Below are 17,424 nucleotides of genomic sequence, written 5' to 3'. Positions count from 1 at the left end.
GAAATCGGAGTGTAACTTTTGGGTAGGTCTTGTTACTTGTCAAAATCGTAAACTTTATACGATCCTTTCCGAGGGAATCACTCTAATTTCTGAAAAGTTCTTATGAATAATTCTTATGAATAATTACGCGCGTGTTATCTCTATTTAATCCCTGTTTAACATTATGTTTCTATCTATACTATTAACACATATTATTATTATTACAATGATATAATTAGTTTCGATAACAACTTTGCAGAAATTAGGGAGAGATCTTAAGAAGTTGACGGTCTTGAGGCTAAGCAGCGGATCGATACAAACGTCAATAACATCGTAGCAACCTGGAACAAAAACCATTGGAAAGGAAAAATCACTGTACTTCCGATGGACACGAAATCGTCCTCCACGGAATAAAAATCAAATAGTAATCGTGTAATTACGAAAAATTCGAACATCGGTTTTCGTGTTTGCGTTTAAATTGATTATGTTAAGGGGATGCTAGAGCTGAAAATTTTACCGACGGAAAATACTGACATTTTTCTGAAAAATTTACGTCGTAAACTGGACCTGATTGCACACCACCAACCGGTGTGTGTGTGTGTGTGTGTGTGTGTGTGTTTGTGCTTTGTTTTATCTAGTAAATTACTAAACTCAAGTAGATCTAGCCAATCATTACATTCCGTGTTCAATCGGGCTGTGTGCAATTGGACCTCACTCAACGTATCAAGTTATGCGATACTTGCTCCTAACTGCTCCATACATCGTAATCTTTACTCGTATAACTTCGTCAGTTTTAATCTGTTTTCAACATAAAATTTTAATCCGCCATTCTTGAGACTCTATAATTTAAAAATATGAAAAAATCCAAAAATCGATTTTTTGAAAGTTTGAAGGTAGGTATAACCCCTTAAAAAAACCTGATTCTATGAAAACCTTGGTTTGAATTTAGAATACAAAGTTTCACGTTTTCAATATATAGAAAATATTATGTGAAAGAAAAAGTAAATAATGATAATAGGAACTTTGTTTTGATTTTGATGGTAAACAAAACGTGACAGTGCTCTCGAGCGCATCTCGTTAGAGAGAGCTCACATGTCCCTGGGAACAGTGTATATATGTATAGACAATGTCGAGCGCGAACATAACAGTCTTTGTCGCGAAGGTAGACGGATCGGGAGAGCTCGCGCGTGATTCCCGATTTTTCCGAGTTGATCAAAGTGTGCGTGAGGCATGTTGCGTTATATTGAACGTGCAATCGTGCTAGAATTGTTTGAAACGTTAGCAGCATCGAGTCGTGAGGGTAATTATTATATTTTATTCCGGTTTGAAAGAAAAACACGTATGTTGATTTAAGAAAACATTACTTTGTCTTGAGCCTCTGTATGCTTGATACGTATATCGATATTACTGATGAGAAAACTCGCTTATTTGTTTCAGATCTGACGGTTACAGATCTTGTGGCTACACGGTGAGTGCTGTTCTTGGAAGGTGCAAGTGGATGTGCGTGCTGCACCAGAGGATCGGGCCAAGCAGGATTGGCTCGAAAGTGGGTTTACTAACTCCTCATACTCTTTCTTGATTCTTCACGATCGAAAATTAAGATAGTTGTGGAAGTAACGATCGTTGAATCGTGACCGTCATAAAAGACCAATACCATTGTATACACGCGTATTGTCTCTCGTTGAAATATTTACACTTGTGTCTAGTCGACGATGCTTTATTTTTTGTTCCAGAGTTATTGCGAAACATGGCTGATCCTGATCTCCAAGTAGTCGGTGAGTCAGAAATAAAGACTTTAGGTGATTTCAATAATTGATTTATGTCAATTATAAATGTGTGTGCGCAAATACGCACTGAAAGAGCAGCAAATGAATTCTGAAATAACTCTACTTACGTTTTCCTTTGGAAAACGCGATGGTGTGAAACTTTTCATTGAATGAAAGAACACCCAACATTATGGGTGATTATCAACTCGCGGGATGCATCGAACATACAAACTTTTATTATGATCTCAACTGCAGATTACAAATATTGCGCGTTCGATCATCGTATTCCAGATGCGAGACGATATATTATATAACGATGTATAACGATCGATACCAATCGATATCGATTACGTGCAACGTAATATTTACAAGAAATCAATGTGATTTACTCATAGATCTTTTGCATGTACTGAGAGAAAAAAATGGTTAATTTTCTTACAACTTAAAATTATTTCCGGCGTTAGCTATTTTTTTGTATTGTTAAAAAACTACAGTGGTAAAGCACGTACCAAAAAAATAAGTTTTATTTAAATATTTTATTATACGATTACAGTGTCACGAAATGTCACTTTTTTCTCAGTGTGGGGATTTTCATGTATTTGTTTGTAGTGTCAATTGAAAATTCGTGTATCAGAATTTACATAAACGTGCACGACTAGAATTTGCGCACAAAAACGCGCGCAACCAGAATTGCGCGTCAGAAATGCACACCAGCAGAATTGTGCATAAGAAATGCGGTACTAGGAATTCGCGTTTCGTTTCTTTACTCGTGCTAAATTCTATGACCGCGGTGGCTAGTTTCTTAAATTTTTTACACGCAACGGATTATATTGTTATTTCAATCGAAATCAAATTACTATTCAAAGATAGAATAACAAAAATAAGAATATCATTTGCGAAATAAGAATTTCATTTTTTCGCAAACGCAACGGGATATCTTTATTTTTTCTCGTGCTTGTCGGAAGCGTCGTGATTTTCAGGTGGCGATTTTTTTCCATGTGATTCGCGACTCGTGAATAAAGTCTCAAAGTACTTCAAATCTATCGTGTGCTTTCAAGCCGTGAAACCGTCAAGCGTCGTTAAAACGATCACAGTCGCGAGTGTAGGAAAGTGATTGAAAAAGGACTGACGTGTAGCAGCGGCGAGTCTCCTCGGCGGACAACTAGACAAGGCCGGACGTTGTGGTACACCTACGCGAATTGGCAAGTGTATAAAGCAAATAGTGAAACCGTTAAGCATCGTTAAAACGATCGCGAGTATAGGAAAGTGACTGAAGAAGAACTGACGTGTGGCAGCGGCGAGTCTCCACGGTGGACAACTGGACAGAAAGCCGGATGTTGTAGGACACCTACGCGAATTGGCAAGTGTACAAAGTAAACGCTGAAAAAGGGTCATGTTACATATGCAATATTTAGGTTAAGTCGCATTGATTGCCGATGAACAAACATCGTGTGCGTGGGCCGCGATCGTGTTTCGAGAGCGTGCGAAATTTCGGCTCGAGGAAGATTTAGGGTCGTGTGGGGTCTAGTTTCTGCAAAAATGTACAATTCGCGCGCTCGACGCGCGCGATTTCCGTGTGTTTCGACAAGTGCGAAATAAGTAACCCTCCCCCGATAAATAGCTTCAAACGCAACTGCGCCAGCCGTTTATCGTTTATATACCGCTTATATTTGAGCCCGCGTTACGGAGCTTACATTATCTTTTATTTATTGCGTCACTGATACAATATGGCCCGCGCTTCTTCCCAGCGTTTATCGAAATAATGCTTTGGCTTGCGCTCGGCTCGGTCAGCACCAGCTGTAGCGCTCATTGCCTCTAATATCAATAAATTTGCAGGTGCGTTGCGCAAATGGCCGGGCGCACTGTGCGCGTACATCAGTTGAAACGAATTTAATGCGGCCCGATACGTACGCGCGTACGCGATACACAGTTCTCTCCTAATACGACGAAGATTAGTCTCCTAACAGTCGCGAATTGAGTGCGCCCCGTGAAATCGGCCCGATATTCGCGCGCGGACTGCGCGGTTATAAGCAGACGATAACGGCGCGGACCTTAATAATAAACCACGTAAAATTAAACGCGTCCTCATTATTTCCGCCTCCGTTTTGACGTCGATCCAAACACATTGATATCCCTTTGAGTTGATACAACATCCATATTATTATTATTATTATTATTAATATTTATGTCATTCAGAGAACATACTGTTGTTGTCACGCTGTTTCGTAACATTCATGGTTTATTAAACAAGCCTGTGACACGCTGTATCATTGATATTTGTCGAGGAGCACCGAGCGGCTTAAAAGCCCGTCTGCTGATATTTTGCATTATATTTCTTCTTGTTGTTGCAATATGATTCGTACACGGCTTATGTACACGGAGTGTCGTCCGACGGAGGTGCACCGTGTCGAATTTCAGATTTCCAGATTTCTCGTACTATTCGCTCTCGCTTCTCCCCCTCGTATCCAGCCGAATATCATCAGAAGGAAACCCTATAAATTCGTAGTCCTATGCATGCAGACACGAGGGAATTGTTTCTGAAGCACACGATCTTCGATTGAATGATTTCGTGCATGCTAACATTTATAAAATATCATAATTATGATGCTTTATATAGTTTTCTTTTTTTAGCTGCAATTAACACGATAACTCACTCCTTGGTCCATATTATTATTTCAATGTCAACTTGTGCGAATTGATACATTGGTTATGACACGATGTTTGTGACATTTACACTCGCAGATGATTTCGAAGCATATTATCGGCTCTGACATGAAAATTGATTGCTGATTGGCGCGTGTATAGAAGCGTGTACGGAAAAATGAAGCTTTCAGATTCAACGAAATCATGTAGGTTACCATGCACGGCTCCGTGGACACAATCTGACAAATGTCAGCATGTACGAAATCATTCACACAGTCGGGGATCGTGTGACGATTGAGTTAAAACCGCGACGCGTCACTCATCGCGAGTCACTCAACCAGTCGGAAGTCCACGCTCACCTCGACGGTCTCGAGTCCTCGGAGCTCTCCTGATCAGGCCCGAACCCTCCTCCTCATCCCTCGTCTCTGTCGCCACGTTGGCCGACGTAACGGTGAACACGCCGTGGCGTTAATGTCGATACGATGACGCGTGTGTGCTACTGCACGAGCGAGCAGCCAGGACACGTGCGTCGAATGGCCGGTGAGCGGCTCGGCGCAGGCGGGCATTAATGCCCGCCGGACAAACGAGAGAGAGGAGAGGCGAAGGGGTCGCGCGAGGATGGGTAGAGTCGCGCGGGGGCCGTGCGGGTGCAAAGGGGCGAAAGATAGACCAGCGGACTAGGGCGCGAGCGAGAAAGAGCGAAGGGGATGCGTGGAGGCGCGCGGGGGACGTTATTGTTATCTTAGATTTATAGTCATAACGGATGGTACTACCTCGCTAGCCAGCAACCCCGAGCGGTCTTATAATCACCCTCCTCCTCTGCCTCTTCCACCCACGACCTCCCTTCGCCTCCTCCATCCTCGGCCATCCAACCACCTCCCCCTGCCGGAGTCGAGCTCGCCCTCGCGTAGCTCCAGCCGCAGTTTAAGTGATTTGCGACGCGGTGGAGCCGCCATGCAGATCCTTTTGCCTGTAGCCACCCCTCCTCCTCCCTCCCCCCTCCGCGGACGCCGCCACCTCGACGACCCTCCGCAGAACGATGCCGCGGGTAAAACGGCTAACCTCCCCCCTCCTCTGCCATCCCCTTCCGCGCCTGCCGCGCTCCGCGAGGGATTAAGTTCCCCGCGGATGGGAGGGCGGGGGTGGCGGACGGTGTCCGTCGCTGGGCTGCCCCCAAATTATTATACATTGAGCAATAACGCGAAAGTAGTCGCCCGGTTCCGCGGGCGTCGTCCGGATGAACGAGTTCTCGCCCGGCGCGGCCACCAAGTTCCACGGATTGCGAAGCGGTCCTTGCGAGAGAGCCTCCCTCGTGTATTCGAACAGGATTGGATGTAACGTCCCCTCGTTCGCCTCGCGCGCGCGTAACTACGCCGCCGTAAATTGTCGCGCGAATCTCGCCAGAATAATCTCGTATCGCTCATACGCGGATCACGCCGATCGTTCCCCGAGCCTTCCGCACCCGGTGTCCGCTCTGATGAATATACTTCCTCCGCAATATGCAAATTCGTATTTTTTCGAGCAGCACGCTGTCACCGCACAAATGCACACGACTGTGTTCTCACGGCCCCATGGATCTAAAAATCTCCGACGTTCCCCTCACCTCGGGAACCGACAGGTTCTTTGCCGAATAGATGAAAGAACGTGTGTTCTTTATGTACGTAGTAAATACGCAGAGTTTATTCCCCCGTGAATAGTACATTCGTTAATAAAATCCGTAGATATTTCTGTCTGTAAAATAAGCAGAGAGTTCGCCATCATTACGATATAAAAGAAAAAAAAATATATATATTTTTATACATATACACACACACATATAGATGAACGACGTATAAAACGTGATATTATATAAAATATTAAAATTCGTATTAAATGTTTGTGCGCGCAAATTTTTAAAGGTAAGCTTTTAAACGAACATCATGAACAAACTCGCGATCTCGAGTCTTTTTATGATATTTTATAATCGAATTTTGTTACCGAAAAATTGCCGCGTCAAGGGGAATACGATAAATTATCACCCGCAGAAACTCCGCCCGCGTATCCCGACTCGGCGCACGATAATGAACACGACAACACCGATCGTTTCCGCGTTAGGAAACCATTTAGCAGTTTAAACTCCCTCACGGCGCGCGAGCCGCGGAAAGGGGAGGGAGTGTTTCACTTGGAAATTCCGATATTTCGGGACGAGGGCGACGTAGAGAGAGATAGATAGATAGATAGAGAAAGCTGGGGTGCAGTGCTGCGACCCCGGAATGAACTGTTGTGACGAGCACGTAGGTCTGCGGATGGAGCCAATCAAGGAACCTCGCAGTCAGCGGGTTTAACCCGTGCCGCCGGTTGTTACCCTGACTCCGACCCTCTGCTTCGTGACTCTTCGATCTCGGGGAAAAAGCGACCATCGGGACTCAAGGACGCTCGATGTCACGCCTCGCGAGAATGCGAAGAATTAAAAGTAAACTTCGCGATGGCGCATCTCTCGAATTAGTTCTTCGTGTTCTTAATTGCGCGAAAAAGAACGGGATCGAGTAACATGTGTCTCTTATTATTAAAATTGAAGTCGATTTAAAATTTTTCTTCTTTCTCTCTTTTTTTTATTCTAATGAATTCGATTGAAAAGTGCGTCTCGCTTGCTTAAAAACTTGGAATACATTTGAGCACTCGCCAATACATCTAAATTGATCGTGCCTCGAGCAGCGCGGATAATCCGAAAGAAATCGCGCCGGAGGTAGAATGTCGATCAAATTTCCTCCCCCTCGGAATGTCCAGTGGCTCGACAAAGGAACCTCCAGTTCGGAAGAAACGGGCGCAAGCAGAAAACGTGGTGGAACGACTTTTCTCCCCCCTCCGCATCTTCCCTTCTCCCCGGCCCCCGTCCTCTCGGGGGGAAAGAAAGTAACCGCGAACGCGCGCGCTTCTTAGGAACAGCAAAGAAAATCGCAGTAGCAACCGGGGGAACGAAGGAGGAGCAGGCGGTGGTGGGTTGGGAGGGGGGAGGGGAAGAGGTTTGGGTCTGGGGGGTGCTTGGACCGAGACGCGACGACCCGGTTAGGACGATAAGGGATCCCGTGGAGCTTGATGGAATTCCATAGATCCACGTCGGCGTCGAGACAGAGTCGGCTAAGCAGCCATTTAAATGCAACCGATGTGTCTCGGGGAGCTATTACATCTGATGGACGGTTATTGACGCGCACTGGCTTATACCGAGCAGCAGCAGCGGCAGCGCCACCCCCGTCCCTTCAGACCTCCGACCACCCCTGGTATCTAGGCGAACCGCGCGCTCGTGAAAGAGAGAGAGAATGTATGTATGTGTATGTGTGTGTATGAGAGCAAGCGAGCGAGAGAGAGCGAGAGAGAGAGAAAGAGATACAGAGATGAAGAGAAGGAACGAATGAGTGGAAAGAGGAAGGGAGCGAGAGAGACGGACAGAGAAAGGGGGCACCGACCAACCCCCACGGGGGCTGAGTTCAGCTCGCCGTGCAAGCGACCGACCGTCAGTGTATTCGTCCGCTTTGCGGTGGGTGGCGGGGGTGGGTGGCGGGCCGCCGCGACACATCGTCAACTGTCCGATAGAAACTGTTGTGGCGCGAGGGCGCGCACGCCAGTCTCCAGGAATACGAACGATCGAATTATCGAATCCGCGCGATCTCGGAGGAAAGCTCGGTCGCGCCGTGATCTCGCGTTCTCCGGTCGCGAAGGAGCAAACGGACGCCGTGCCCTCGCCGCGACCCGTCCGGCGTTTTAAAACGAAACGCGCGAACCGCCGACCGGTCGGGATTGATTCGGGGGTCGGATTAACGCCGACACAAACGACTGTTGACCCCGCTCGATTTTACAAGCTCGATTGTCCAGCTCGAATTGTCCGACGAACTTCAAATCTCCCTTAAATGTGGCGCGAGCACACAGAGAACGTTATTCGATAGCGCGCGGTAATATAATATTACGTTGAAAAACTAATATCGCCGAACGCGCGTGTGTAACATTACGTTATTTAAGTTGACTAAAAAATACATCGAATTTTTGCGAATTTCGCGCGCCATGTTAAATAAATCGCACCTTTCGCCGGGACTATTTTTCATGAAAAATGTCATCGGGCTCGCGGATTAAATATCGCACAGAGGAATACGATTCTCTTTTCGCGGCGATTAAATATATCGGGGTAATACGCGGAGAGCGAGCGAAAAGCTGTCACTCGGCGCGCGGTTCGATCAAAGAATACAAACTGCCATATTATCAGCTACACTCGAGCGCCCTTCAGCACCCTACGAAAGAAAAGGGGCTGCCTTTCTCACGAAATCTATTCCTTCCAGAGCTTTGAAAAGGGCCGCGCTTCACCGTATCGGAATTTCGAAACGCCATTAAGTCTAAAGCCGATACAGATCGAGAGCATACGATCTCCTCCTATAAATTATTTCACCTTTCAATGTACCGGCGAGCGGGGTGGGGAGGGAAGAAGAGGGAAAATTGGACACGATTCAGATTTAATCGTCCATGTTACTCGCGTCGTGCGTTCCGTTCGGCTAATCAATGCTTCGCGATTTCGTAACGCGCACTACGATATCCCCGTGCTACTCAGAAGTTGCTTATCAAATCCCTGCCGCTATTTCTCGGCGAGGATAGGTTCCACTGAGATCTCTCCCGGCCATACGACATCGTGGTGAATCGTTGTCGCAACTGTTACGAAATCGCAATCGCCCGATGTCGAGGAGACCCGAGGTTGGCCAGGGAATACGAATGATCGAATTACCAGACCGAGACACACATCTCATGAAAAGGCAAGGAAAATCCTCTGCACCGCTCTGTCGCCCCCGCCGGAATCGCCTAAATGAAAGTCCAATATCTCACTCGCGTCCTACCACAACCGTGGATCTCTCTCCTTATCGGGCTAATTATGCCGCAGCAACCGGCCGGATTCGCGAATCGCCGATTTAGCGCGTGAACGTTTCATATGCGTTTCATATGCGTTTCTTTCACGTATCCGTGTGGAGATGTGTGGGGGAAAAATAGGAGAGCGAGAAGAGCGGAAACGCGAGACGCGACGAGGTTAATTGAAAAGATGCGTCGGCATTAGATAGACACCGGGTGTGCGGTGTGTGACACCTTTCTAAGTGCGCGACGTGCTAACGGTCGCGTATGCAAAGAAAGGGTATAAATCGGAGCCCATACGTACGTATGCGCCTTACCGATTTGTCGGCGAGACTGTAAAACTCGAGCGGACGTCGTGCTCGCGGAAGAACCGGCCACGTTACGTACGGCCCTGTTTACCCCGACTTTGCGAATTTATGTCTCGTTACAGAACGTCATTCCCAGCAGAAACGATAAAATAAATTCGAAGAAGAGATCCTTGCAGATTGCCGCTCGTGCGTCCACGGAGTTCGCCGAAGTCCCTCGCAAATCTGCCGAGTGTACCTCGCGCATTCGAGTCGCTCGCTCCGCGGAGGAAGGAAGAGAGCAAAAGGGGATGGGATGGCAAGTGAGCGTGTGAGTGAGAGAGAAGGAGAGGAAGCGAGAGAAAGAGAGAGAGAGGGAGAGAGAGCAGAGAGAACGACTGGAAGGAGAGAGAATTTATTTGAATATCTTGGGTAATCTCAGTACGAAGCATGCACTTTCGGAATGATATCTAGTCCTCATGCAACGGAGATGCAGCGAGTACAGCAAAGGAGAGAGGGAGAAAGAGAGAGAGAAGGAGGACTCCCTTTATATTTATTAGAAATTAGCTTGGTACTCGCTCTCGCTCCTTTTCTCCTTTCCTTCCTGCCTGCCTCTCTCTCTCTCTCTCTCTCTCTCTCTCTCTCTCTATCACGTTCATTGCAGTTGCATGTATCCCAACGCGTTACGCTTATGCTTTGGTTTACCGGTAGACGTATACGAGGCGGGGATATGTTTCGGGGGATCTTTACTGTGCGACGTCGACGCAAAGAGAGCACGACGAAGCGCTCCTTTGCTCCTTTCTACACGACGTCGGTACGAGGACGGCTCGAGGAATCGTTAAGAAGCGCGTAAGCAGCCTCGAAATCGGCGCGTCGTCGGATAATTCTCTCGCATTAATCCGCATTATCAGGCGGTAGTCAGATTTGATTACGAAGAATGGATGGTAGGAACGCTTGAGCGCTGGCTGTTAGCCGCAATTTGCCTTTAATCACGATTCCATCTTCCAACATCTGCATCCGCGTGAGTCACGTGAATTATACTGCCTGGAAATAACGATTTCCAATCCCGAAATTGCGCAAGACAATTCGCAAGACCTTCGTGGGATGGATCAAATTAAAAACGCGACGGTTGAGTTAAGTTAGATGTACGGAAAGTAATCAGACGAATGACATAATTTTATTGAATGAGTGCATTCAATAAGATTTTGTATAAATATACATTATTATATATAAATATACATTATTATGTATAAATATACATAATAGATAAAATGTCACATTTGTAAATAAGGATAAAAAATAACCGCAGTTTCGAAGTCGGTAATTCCAAGCCGAGGAACGTTCGCGCGGGGCGTCGCCCGCAGTTTTCATCGGCACAGCGAGGAACTTCGGAGCGATGTCCTCTTTCGGGGGGCCCCTCTTCGATCGGGAAATCCCCGAAGGACGTCTAGCGGCAGGACTCTTAATCCTGATACTCGCGACGGGGAGCGACGCAGCGGGCGGGGGCAACCGCGGGGGTGGTTCTCGCGGCGTAGGAAAGCGCGATATTATCGTCGCAGAAATATTACTCAGAAAATTGCCGGCGTGACTCCGTCCAGCCTCGTTAATTACCGCGAATTACCCATAATTATAAGGACTGTAAAAGTTTTTACTATCGTCGTGGGGCAAGCCGCGAGGGGCCGTGATGCAGAGCCTCAGTGGGCCCACCTTGTCTGCGAATTCGCCGAGGTGTATCCTCCTGGTTCTCCCCGTGCCCCTCCTCCATCTCGTCGTCCTTAAGGCGCGCCCACCTTTCCCCCAAACGACGGTATGAAACCCACCTAATGAGACACTTCGCTAATAAAAGTTTCCCGTCCTCTCGATGGCCCACCGCGCGCGCAACCGTCCGATCTGAGATCGTCGCGGCTCTACAGCCGTGAAATACCTTCGGCGGCAAGACCTCCTTGTGTTTTCTTCTGCTTTATTATAGCATATCGTTAACCACTCGCGCGCGTGGTATGATTGAACTTTACACGAGATACTTATGTTCAACTATATTCCCTCGCGGGAGACCGGTTACTTTGTCTTCACGTCTTCCCGAGTCGTGATAACATTTTAACACAAAACTTTGACGTTATTATCAAGGATGCACTGCCCGCATTTGTCTGTAGGAAGCCTTCTGAAAAGCGTGCTAATATTTCTATTTTCCATATGAAAACGTATGTGGTACGATAAGTTGAGTGACAACATATTTTCACTTTGACATCGCATTTTTATAATTTATTCAATATCATTTTTATTTCTCTAATCTTTCGCTGATCCATAATGAAACTTTGTTTACATCTCATTCTGAATACTTATAATTCATGTATACAAAAATTGAGATTTTTGTAATTATTCTTCAATCATTTTTCCGTTACTGAATGTGATAAGATATTTCTATAATACAGTCTAAATATTACCAAGAGTAACAGGATGACATCACAAATGACGTATTTTTTAAGTTAGAGGCGTCATTTGATGTCATTATGTTTGCTGGGCTTACACTTCAAAGTGGAATGATCTGGACTCTGAATCAGTGTCAAATTGTGGTCACACTTTTAGAAGTAAGGTAAACGTTGTAGTGATTGAACGTGTACCGATAATTGAATTACTAATAATATACTTGTGTTTGTTAAGATGCTTATCAATAAATGAAACAAAATCACAAAGTAATTAAATATTTCTTTTCATTTATTATATTGTTTTGTATATTGAAAAGCATTTCAACAAAGAAAAATACAAAACCAATATGTCAATCATTGGGACATGTATGTTCGATCACTGGGACGTTTATCTTAATATCTAATTAATTTCAGTTTTTTCTCTTATTTTTTAGACATTAAACCCTCTAAATACGAAGAAGTCTGTTGTTTGTGCACCTTCGCAAGTACGCAGCCGACAAATGCTCGCGAGAAGGAGCGTGTTATTACGAGCGAACGGATTTCACACGAGATTTCATCGTGCGCGAGGAGCAGAGAACGCGAGGCGAGTAATCGCCACTCCTGTCGCTCAAGTTTAGAACTGATACGTACAGATCACATCACCGTTACAATGGACCTTAACACCCATCAGTCAATACGAATGCACTCGTTCGTCCTTGATAAACGGACGTGCACGCTTTATGGGCCACCTGTTGCACGTACGCGCGTCTCCTCGTCGAACTTTTAGACTTGCATCCGGATGAAAGAAAAGGCGCATCGGCTGGCGCCTGTTAAATCGCTCGCAGATGAACCTTTTTATTTAGAAGAGTGTAATCGGCTGAATCGCGCGTTGCCCTGCGAGTGTGTCGGTGCTTCTCGGCTGTCTCGGTCAAGTCCCGCTCTAAAGTTCAACAACGTGATTTGACGGGGTCTCGCGAAAATTAATTCCCAAGTCCCTCTCGCCTCCACGTGTATTTATGCAACTGCCGTTGTAATTACGCATAATTACGCGTGCACCGGGAAGCACGTTCGGGGAAGGTGCGACACGGCACGGCAAATATCGCGATTATCGTCCCGCGGTTGTCGTCGTCGTCGTCGTCGTCGTCGTTGGAGACGGCGGCGGCGGCGGAGGTAGCGGCGACGACGACGACGGCGGCACCGTGCAGCAGCACCCGTGGAAACACCTTTATCTGGTGGTCGAAACGGCCGTTTCCGGTATCAGGGAGCGACGAAACTCACGGCCCGAACTCACCGGGGCACTCCGGCCGCCACAAATCACTGGCAATCTTGATTTACTTGTGTTTGCCCATTGGCTCGGTATCACTTCTGCAGTAGTAAGTGTAATATACTCGGTTCGAGCGAGGGAGAGAAAGAGAGAGAGAGAGAGAGAGAGAGAGAGAGAGAGAGAGGGAAGGAAGAAAGAGAGAGAGAGCGCGCGCACCGGGCGCCTAAGCAACCCTACAAGCACCCCCGGTTTACCATTAGGAAGCGCGAGATTAGGTACTCCCTGGCGCTGCTGGAGTACCGATACTATCGCCCACACGTACACACGCCCCGCGTTCGCTCGCTCGCGTCGCACACTTCCACATCTAAGGGTGAACCCGCGCGCCACCCTCGCGCACCCCGCGCAGACTTCAGGAAATCCCGAATAAAGCTCGCCCCGCCCGTGCACTTTGATACCTATGCTCGGGACTTCTGAGAGACAGGATTCGAGGCTTCCCCTATTATGACTTCTCGGCGACGTTTCTGGACAGCATCGAGATAGGCGGCTTTGTCACGTGGGCGCTTGTCTCCCGTCGCATCCCGAAGCTGTCGTTCGTTGCATCTGTCGTTGATCATTTTAACTGCATGTGCGAGTGATTGGACAGTAAATTAATTGGAGATTGTGTGACTGATATAATGGCGTCAACTCTCTAAGTTAAGCACAGTGTAAGTGTAAATTAGTAAAGCAGGGACAAGCTTTCTGACAAGGCAAGACCTGCTGACTGATCTTTAGGCGCAGGATCAATTGAACAATCATAGGCACGTTATCGCAAATGTAACATTTTAACATTTCCACATTTTATCGAGTGTAATAACAGTGAACATTATTAGCATGACTGATTTTGATTTGCACCTATTTTATTCCCTTCAGTCTTTTATGAGAAAAACGTGGTAATGTTCATTTTTCTGTATTGGACCTTAATCTGCCCATCAAAGCGATAGCTTTCTTATAGTCTATATTAAGTAATAACTTCTTTCTAACTTTGGCGCCTTCTGATGAAAATTTGATTAGTAGCTAGTGATTTATCATAATATTTAACTTATGATTAATAATTTATTATAAATTACATAAGCCTACAATTGGAGGTGTTGAAAGTTGATTGGGATCTGATAATGTTTTCTTACGTAATTTTTTGCGCTGAATCCGAATTCGTTTACAGAATTGCTCTATTACGTCAGGATTTCGAGATATCCTAACCTAACCTAAAGGCAAACTAAGGCTCAATACAGGAAAGTAAATATTACTACGATTTTTTCATAAAAAACTGAAAGCTTAACATTACCTTACTCTTAAAAACAAAAATAGTTTCTCTTAGAAGACAATTATTTATGTAGAGTGGTCTTACTAAAAACCATGACTTCTTTCTGAGAGTGATGCAGAATTTGCTGCAAACATCTTATTTACACTTGTAATGAATTTGAATCGTTTATACTTTATGGAATGTTTACTCCCTCTTCTTTTTCCCTTTTGCGTGGCATTCGCGTTTAATTTTTTGGAAACCAGCGAGGTCTTCAGGAAACTTGAAGATGGTACAAATTACGAATGTCTTCTCGTTATTGCGCGGATGCTCTTCGCGGGGCGAAATCGAGTCTGAATATTTCTAAAGGCGACGCACATTTTGCGTTTCGCTCGCATATTTCTCTCGTGCATTTCAGGTAAATAAGATAATTTGCACAGATTATTAACTGACCATATTACATTGCGGTCCGCCCCCCACTCGTCTCATCCGTATAATCTTCCATTATACGTGGAACTGTATTAATTTTAATCGGCAATCATTATTTCGTTATTAGCGTCCCTGCGTTTCTTATAAGCCGATTATCGCTAATCTCTCGCAAGTTAATTTATCAACTACATCAAGCGCGCACGCGATACTCCCAAAACTGTGCCTATACGTGCGTGCCGTGCGAATGCGTAAAATCGAAGGTAACGAGGTGCAGAAGCGCAGTCATTCGACTTGCAAAAAATCCGGAGCCATGTCCACGGCTCAGCGGAGGCAATATGTGGGACGCGAAGTGATCCGGGGCCCGATAATCCGGGATAGTTAACGCGGGCGCGCGCGCAGACAACACGAACTTTCGCAACTGCGTGACCTCTCCATCGCGCATCGGTGAGAGCACCGCTGAACAAATATGGAGTGACCGCCGTTACCGGCGGATGGAGGCGCGGTTTTAACACGGCTCGTGCATTTCCCTAATGATTTACAAGCATTATTGGGTATTAATTTCAATCTACGCGCGCGCGAGGGATAGAATGGCGTGTGACGCGGCTCGACAGAGAGGGAAGCAGGACAACGCGCGGGTGCCCGACCGGGGCGAGGGGACATGGCGAGGGGGTCCGCCGGGGGAGGACAGGTCGACGCCGCACGTCGCGGGCTACAAATCAACCGTTCTGAACAAATTATGAATGATATATTCGTTGCGCTCGCTTGATATATGCATATCTCCCGTCGGTGCCTCCAAGCCGCGGCCGCGGCACCGCAGCTTCGGAAAATCCGCGACCGTACTTTGCATACAAACGCGAGCGCGCGCGCGCACGCGCGCACATTAAAAAAGCATACCTCCAAATAAGCGCGCCTTCCTGACTCACCGCGAAAATCAGCGGCGCCCGATCACCGATACACGCCATACATCGACCGGCCGGACGTTTAGTTCGGCTCGCGGTTCCGTCGCGCTTCACAGCGTCGTTATTCTTTCATCGCTCTCTTTCGCAGATTCGCCGCGTATTGTTTCAGCGAAGAAGAGGACCGCGAACTGAAAAGTGCGCTTGATTTATATCGCCCCGCGCTACGCGTATGGAAAAAAAACGTTTGTTTTTCGCGCAAAATGGACACGAGAGGGAAAGGGGGAGAAAGAGAGAAAGAAAAATGGCGAGGAAAAGGGAAAGAGAGAGAACAAGAGTAATTTTTTGAAATTCATGCTCATCGATAAATGTTCAAATATGATTGATACATGTACACTGCAAAAAAAGATTTTGTAGTCAAAACGGAATTTTAATATGCCACGCCGTAATTTGATTAAAATGGGATGAACTAAATGTTTGGTAATTGCAACTGTAATATTCAATTTCGCGTTTTGTTTTCTCAATAATACACGTACTTAATCAATACTCACATTTTTCAATAATACACGCACACAAGTAAAAACATAATAACGCCAATCAATCATATGTACCGAATATTTTAATTCCTAATACAAAAAATATTTTTTTATTTGATATTTCGCGCGATTTCTTACATTTTCTAAAAAAAATAGAGCTACTTGCAATTTTTTTGAGTGCTAATAATAACTAAGCTCAATAGTCTTTCACGTATATTCTCGAAAGCAAAAATATTCTTTCTTAAATGACAATTACTTTTCATTTAGAGTGTTCTCACGACTTTCTTTATCAAAGTGATGCAGAACTTGCTGGAAACATTTTATTTACATTTATAGACTGTAATGAATCTGTTTCTCTTTTACGTGGTATAAACATTCGCTCATATAATTTTTTTTTAGAAACAAACAAAATCTTCAAGCATCCCGGTAATCATGCATAAAATAGTGACATAACTTACGCTTAGCCTGGATATCACCGTGTCGAAACACGAATTTAAGACATTATTCACCGGCGCAAGTGAGAGAAAGAGGGCAGAAAGGGAGAGAGAGAGAAATTTATAATCCCTTTTAAATGCCTCGCTGGAGGCGGGCTTTCAAGAATTATGTTAAGTGCTTTGACGCATTGTCCCCGTTGGTACAGAATTACTAGGCTTTTATACGCGTACGGCTTTATAACGCGACTGTTACAGCATTAAAATGTTTATTTACGCTAGCGTAGCTTACATAGCCACGTTAATGGGTTTGCGCATTTCCAAATCACATCGCCATATCCGCGGCCCCGATGTGTTTTTCTGTATTCGGAAACATTACGAGACCGACAAAGTGGAAATGTTCGGGGTAGCGCCGCCGGCGGCGTATACCGCGCCGAATTTGTACATAACGCGCGCAATAACTTGCCGCTATAAAAGCCATCGACAAATCAAATTTTGACGTGATTCACTGGCCGGCATAAATTCCGGGATCCAGCCAGGAGAGACGGCGGTGACACGGACATGTGTTCGTCCTCTCGTTCCCTCTTTCTCGCCCTCTCTGTTTTCCTCTCTCTCTCTCTCTCTCTCTCTCTCTCTCTCTCTCTCTCTCTCTCTC

General features: G+C 45.9%; 1 long non-coding RNA gene across 1 annotated transcript; it reads left to right on the top strand.

The window, feature by feature from the left end:
* Nucleotides 1-1,134: 1,134 nt before the first annotated feature.
* On the top strand, nucleotides 1,135-14,464 carry LOC116845357. Its single transcript, XR_004378233.1, has 4 exons — nucleotides 1,135-1,279; nucleotides 1,417-1,525; nucleotides 1,713-1,754; nucleotides 12,393-14,464. It is a non-coding gene; the product is annotated as an uncharacterized LOC116845357 (long non-coding RNA).
* Nucleotides 14,465-17,424: the final 2,960 nt, after the last annotated feature.

The sequence above is a fragment of the Odontomachus brunneus genome, unplaced genomic scaffold, assembly GCF_010583005.1.
Source record: "Odontomachus brunneus isolate Ranch 3 - 2012 unplaced genomic scaffold, Obru_v1 Obru_scaffold_051, whole genome shotgun sequence".
NCBI lineage: Eukaryota > Metazoa > Arthropoda > Insecta > Hymenoptera > Formicidae > Odontomachus > Odontomachus brunneus.
Note: the sequence above shows the minus strand (reverse complement) of the source record. Positions and strands in the feature narration are given on the sequence as shown.